Below are 6,905 nucleotides of genomic sequence, written 5' to 3'. Positions count from 1 at the left end.
TCGGAGGCTGTCTGTATATAAGTCCACGCTTCGGTCGGATGAGCTGGTGGCCACGCTTAAATGTTTTTATTATTATTTTTTATTTGTTTATTTGGCAAATTGCTTTGTCTTTTTAAAACTTTTTCCGTGTGTTAAATGTGAAGTATTAAGAATGAATATGCCAATCTTTTTGTTATTTAGATTTTAGAGAAGCCTGCTAGTTTGGGAGTGTGGTATAAAAGCAGTGACGGATCTAAAAAATTTTGATAGTGGAGCGAAATATATATAACATAATAATAATTTTTATAATAAAAATATTACGTTTACATAAAAAATTAGCTATCAAATTATTTATTATAAATTTATGTATAAATTTATGTATAAATTTATATACTACTCAATAAAATTTTAAATTGTAATGAGACAAACGCCCCACACTCATCAGAGTAAATCCGTCCCTGTATAAAAGTAATCGTCTCTGAAACCGATTCATGGGATGTATTTATTGCATATCAAAGAGAACCAAAATGAGAAATAAGGAATGATGCAGATTTTGGATTGCGCATTCAAAAATTACTTAGTAGAGAAATGAGAGGTACATTTCACGTTGGTGCTTCGAGAAGCGAACGTCCTAGCCGATTTAATGGCAAAACATGATGCTTGGAACTTGAATGAATATATAGAGTAGTCAGAACCTTCCAACAACATTGCACATGCTCTTCTTAAAAATTTTTATGCTACTTTAGTTTTAGAAATCTCTTTAACTCCTTGTATTTATGTCGCTCGGACTTGTGTTCGAACTGTCTCAAGTGATTTTATTGTTCATAGACCATGGTCAATATCTCTGTCGCGTGAGGATAAATCTCGTCCCCAAAGTGATGTACTTTAAAATGGATCCTCCTAGGGTGAAGGTTTTTTGAAGGCCCTTCTCCATGAAGTCCTTCCATATGTTGTGGTGGAGGAGAGAGCACGACGACGTGATCTTCTGACTGAGCTTCTTGCTCAGGTTCAGATACGGTATGACCGTCCTTTGGTTGGTTGTTTGCCATAATCGTGGGATGACTTTCAAATTTTCGGCAACGATGTCAATGTTCCGAGAGTTACCATTTGGGCCTGAACGTGAGGTCCAGATCCCTTGTGATGGCAACGTCCGACTCTTTTGATGTCGTAGTACCGCCTGTCCGAGTTTCTCGTGAGGAGGTGGGGGTAGTACCTGCAAGAGACTCCAATGCTTAAGTTAGCAAGAGTTTTAAACAAATTTTTAGTAGAGTAGAACATGAATTATACCTGGGAAATACCGGTGTATTTATAGTAGAGTAGATAACTTTTGCTGGAGTAGTTCCATCTTTATTGATGGATAACCATTCCCTTTATTTTTGGGAGTTTGTTAAGATCTATCTTTCAGAAAAGATAGAAATAGTTGAAGAGATTTGGGGAGGCAGTTATTTAGATAAACATAAGCTGCCCCTTTGAATTGTGCCCGACCTCCTTAAAGAGCTCAAGTATGTGATAGAGACTACCCTCTTAGGTGAGCTTTTTATCCGTATTGGATTTGGCTTTTGTGTTTTAGACCAGAGTATGAATGGTAGGAAACTAAAATAAACATGAATTCCATTCGATATACACAATTTGAGGAATTTGAGGACTCAATAGACAAATTTGGAATATTTAAGTTATATTTTAGGAGTGATATTCAAATTTGGGATATTTAAGTGAGGATAATAGCACTTCCAACGGGCCAAAAATTGAAGCCCTATTTCTGACAGATGCATGGATCAACTATTGGAGGAGAAGAAACAAAAGTCTCTACATACTATTCAAGAGGAGAGAGGCACGAGTGAGTGTCTCTGAATAGGGACTTTCTCCTTCTAATAGAGGAGTGCTACACATACAAGTCATTTTGGCTTACAAGTCTTATAAGTTGGGCCAAATCTAACACGCATGTCACTGAACCATCTTCGCGTGTTTCATCTTTGTTTCCTTTTTCAAGTTTCTTGTCAAATTTGTTCGATCTCCTTTGTAACACCCTAAATTTTATCCTATCGTGGAGGTCTTTAAAATAAGATGCCACACTCGACAAAGAAGAAAAAGAATGACTTAATCGTTATGCAAGGGAGGAGGAGGTGCGCGTGAAGGAAAAAAATGAGTAGCACTAAAACGTTCGGATTTGAATAAATGTGAAAAAATATCTTAACCATGAGTACGGTTCAAAATGAAACACTTAGAGAAAATTATAACCCGAAAAGAAACTAATTACGTCCTAAACCAATCTCGTCGAAGAAGCTCCCATACTTGTATCATATCTTATTCTTGATCAGGACCCTTCAGTTATCCACGAATCGAGGTACCAGGGGCCTCCCTCCAACACCTTTCCGCGCAGTAAAAATCCGGTTCCGTTGGGTGGGGTGAACTAAAACTCGACGGGGTGCCGAAGTGGGGAAAGAAGGCGCGTATTCCACCTTTGGACCTCCGCAAGGGTTCAACTCCTCCTCTGGGTCCTCCTCCATGGTGTCTTCCTTCTGGCCAGGGTTGTCGGATTCCTCTTCCTCGGTTTCGGAGTCGGACTCGAGGTATATCACCTTAGATGACCGCTTTTTAGGTGCTGAAGCGTTCCTATCTAGGAAGGTTACGACAGGCAGCTGGGGTCCTTCTTCCACGAACTCTCGACCTAGGTAGATAGTTTGGAGCACGGTAATAGTGGTCGCAACTACCCACGCGTGCTTCGAGGGGTCATACTCAAAAGTTATCTTCGGGGGCACTGCGTCGTCTCTATCCGCTGTACCATGTCCCTCTGGAGACAGTATGAGAAAAGAAAGGGAGTGAGAACCTAACGTCTCAGTAAGAGTGCTATGCAACACCTCCATATCCATCTCCAGCCCACGTGCAAGATTTTAAAAATTGAGGCGTATGATATGGCATGTAATATGCATCTTTCTTGTGTGTGCTAAAAGAGAAAGCATATAGGAAAAATAGAAGGATAACATCCTAAGTAACATCAACATAATCATACATAAATGAAAAAAAAAACTAAAAATCAAACTTTCATTCATGCTTTCTTCTTTCTTAACTTTTAACTTTTATGGAAGGTATTGAGCTCAAACCGGTATAAATGAGAGTCTCATTCCCTTACCGAAGGTTCTTATCTCGAATGTCTTGGCGATCACCTTCCCTTACCGAAGGATCATCTCGATCGATCACCCTCCCTTACCGAGGGATCATCTCGATATCTTGTCTTTGGGGGTCACCTTTCCTTACCGAAGGATCATTCCCTCAGTTCAATTTACAATCAAGGTTATTTAGACATACATAAGAAAAGAGTTATCTTATTATATAAAATTGATGGGAGTCCCCTTCCCTTACCGAAGGTTCCCAAAAGTTTATCGATCACCTTCCCTTATCGAAGGATCATCTCGATTCGATCACCTTCCCATACCGAAGGATCATCTCAATTATCTTGTCTTTGGGGGTCACCTTTCCTTACCGAAGAATCATTCCCTCAGTTCTTTAACAAGTAGGATTATTTAGGCATATACAAGAATGGATCATGCAAGAGAATAGACATATATCATGATAAAATAAGCATGTTTGAATAAGATTTTATACGAAAGTAGGTACTCTCGTTCCTAGAGGGGTATTAATAATATAAAATAAATGTACATTATAAAAAAATAGGATATTTTAAATAGTTGAATAAAATAGTTATAAGAGAGCATGTACTCTTTAACTCAAGAAAATATTAATATTAATCTAATGGTATAAAAGTCAATATAATTTCATGTAATAAAATGGGGATATTAATTAGTTGAAATAAAATAATTATAAGGAAACATGTACTCTTGACCCTAAGAAGATATTAATGATATAATATATAAAATATAATCTAAGTGCATGTAGTAAGAAAGGGGTATTTGAAATACTTGGATTAGATATTATAAGAAGCATGTATTCTTGATCTTTAAATTAAAGAAGTAATAATAATATAATGATATAAGAGGTCATTTAGTTACATATAATAGAATAGGGTACCTTGAACAAGACACAAAAAAGAGCATGTACTCTCAACATTAAAGGGATAATAATAATGTAACGCTATCAAAGTCATGTAAAGGCACATAATAAAATTAGGACATGTTAAATAATTAATAAAATGTTATAAGGGACATGTACTATCAACATTAAAGGAACATTAATAATATAATGATATGAAAAATTCATGTAAATACACATAGTAAAATTAGGATATATTAGATAATTAAATCAAACATGATAAAAATGTATATACTAATGAATCAAGAGGTCATGAATGACAAAATAGATAAACATGATCAATATGGATAAGGGATGAGAACAAGGTATTTAATGTCATGTAACACATGAAAAGATAGTAATCATGCATGGATGGAAGGAAATAAACTAGAGCATACTACATGCCAACATAATTAAGAAAGGCACAATTTCCTACTCTTTTTCCTAACGCTTCTTCGAGCTTGCCTCTTGTGTTTACCCAGTGGCGGATCCACGGGGGGGACCTAAGGTAGCCATGGTCCCCCCAAATTTTTTAAAAAAAAATAGTAAATAGTAATAATTAATAATATTAAATTTTTTTATATATAATATTAAAAAAATATAAGTTACAAAATTTTATAAATTAAAATAACTAAAAACTGCACTATGTATTGGATATTTGAATTATTGTTGTTCTTGTTAACAAATAGCTCATTCTAATAATTAATAAAAATGGTTCTATTATACTAGCCCAAGCCCATACTATTAATTAAAGTAACCCTAGTACATTTTTCAAATATTTATTTCAAACTATCATAGGCATAGCGTCACTTTTCTCTCTCTTTTAGTGATTCCCAAACTTTTGGTCTTCTACTCTTCTCATTTTAATTTTCTTTCCATACCAAAACAAGACATATGAAGAAAAACCATTGAAGAGAAGTGAACAACAAAATATTAACCATTGAATGCACAACAAAGATTCAAAGAGGTATATTTCAATTTTTTTTAAGTTAATGACAATGTCAAGTATTATTTACATTATTTATTTAAAATAATTAATTTATTTTTTTTTTATAATGGACAGTGTTCAAAGATTGAAGTGAGGACAAAACTCAATAGAATTATTTTTTTGTGAGACTTGGAACAAAAAATAATCAGGTAAATCAATAACTTTATTTTTGGTTATTATATATTTGTGTTTCTAAAATTATTTGTTATTGCTCAATAGGTTTAATATTTTTTTTTTAAGAAAATAATATATATGCAATTATTTTTGTTTTTTTTTTGTTAGATAGTTCAAGTTAAGTTAAAAATGTCAAAGATGAAAACAATTCACTCATTTTTCAAGAGAAAAGAGAGAATATATGATGAACAAAATTCAGCTTCAGATTCTTTGAGTAATGTTCAAAATATTATTGAACAACCTGTGACACAACTTGTTGAGCAAGATATTCAACCCCCTGCTTCCAAAATAGCAAGGACTGAAATAGATCAAGTTAATATTGATACATTGATGCGTGATCCCGGAAAGCGTCCGCAAATTTAGAATTATCCTATCAATCAACAAGATGAAATTCGTAGAGCATACATAAAGTTTGGACCATAAAGTTTTAGTATGTAGTTGAACATTGACTTTTATATAATATAATTACTTTTTTTATATATATGCTACAAATCATATTTTGTTAATTTTTTGTTATATTTTATATTTAATTGGCCCCCCTCTTATAAAATTTCTGGTTCCGCCACTGTGTTTACCCACAGAATATTCTTTCTTTGTAGAGAGAGAAGGGAGAGGATTAGTATCTGAGAGGAGTGATTTTCTACCTATGGGTGCTCCCCTATTTATATACATTTGGGAATAGGATGGTTGGGATATTTTAAATTTCAAACGGAGGGTGGTTACTAGGTTCCTATCCATAAAATTCAAAATTCTAAACTTATCTCCTAATTGATTTTCAAATTTCGAATTAAATTTTGTTTCTAGAAGGGGTGGTTGTTACATCCTTTGTGCGTTCTCTCTTTGCCTTCGATCTCCTTTTGTTTTTTTCGATTTTCATGGTTTCTGAAATCAAGCTTTAAAATTGTTTTGAAGATGATGGAACTTCAGAAATACACCCGAACGATTACAAGAATACACTCAAACGATTACAGAAATACATTCAAAAGATTACAGAAATACACCCAAACAGTTATAGAAATACACCCAAAGGATTACAGAAATACACCAAAAGGATTTCAAAATACACCCAATATAGGAGGGAGACAGTATATTTCTTCTTGAAATCTTTTAATGTTTTGCTGGTTAAGGACGAGGCACATGACAGAGACAATCTAGAAAAAAATCTAGAAAAACAGCAAAACAGTACATTGAATAATGTTTCTTCATTTTTTCTAGTGATTTTGATAAATGAGAAAGAGAAAACGAAAAGAGGAGAAGAAATTTCAATAAAAAAAAAGGAGGAAGAGGTGGTGTTGATGACGACGATAACGAGAGAGAAAAATTACGAAAAAGAAGAAGAAGAGACACGGAGAAAGAAAAAGAAGAGACACGAAGAAAGAAGAAGAAGAGAAAGAGGAAGAGGAAGAGGAAGAGGAAGCACAGAGAAAGAAGAAGAAGAAAAAGAGGCACACAAAAAAACGTGAAAACAGCGTGAGTATAAATGATTTGTATAAAAAAGTGCTTGTATGTGGAGAATAATTCCTTCTAATAATAACTTGCTATATGGCAAATTATTATAAAAATAAATATTTATATAAAATCATAATTAATTAAATAATTAAATTATGATTAATTTATTAATAAATATAATAATTATTTAAACAATAATTAATTAAATAATTTAATTATCTATTGAAAAAATTAAATAACTTAATCATGTTTAATTTATTAATAATTATAATAATTTATATTAATTATT

The sequence above is a fragment of the Arachis duranensis genome, chromosome 8, assembly GCF_000817695.3.
Source record: "Arachis duranensis cultivar V14167 chromosome 8, aradu.V14167.gnm2.J7QH, whole genome shotgun sequence".
NCBI classification, from domain to species: Eukaryota; Viridiplantae; Streptophyta; class Magnoliopsida; order Fabales; family Fabaceae; genus Arachis; species Arachis duranensis.
The sequence above is the reverse complement of the archived record's forward strand: the minus strand, read 5'-3'. Positions refer to the sequence as shown.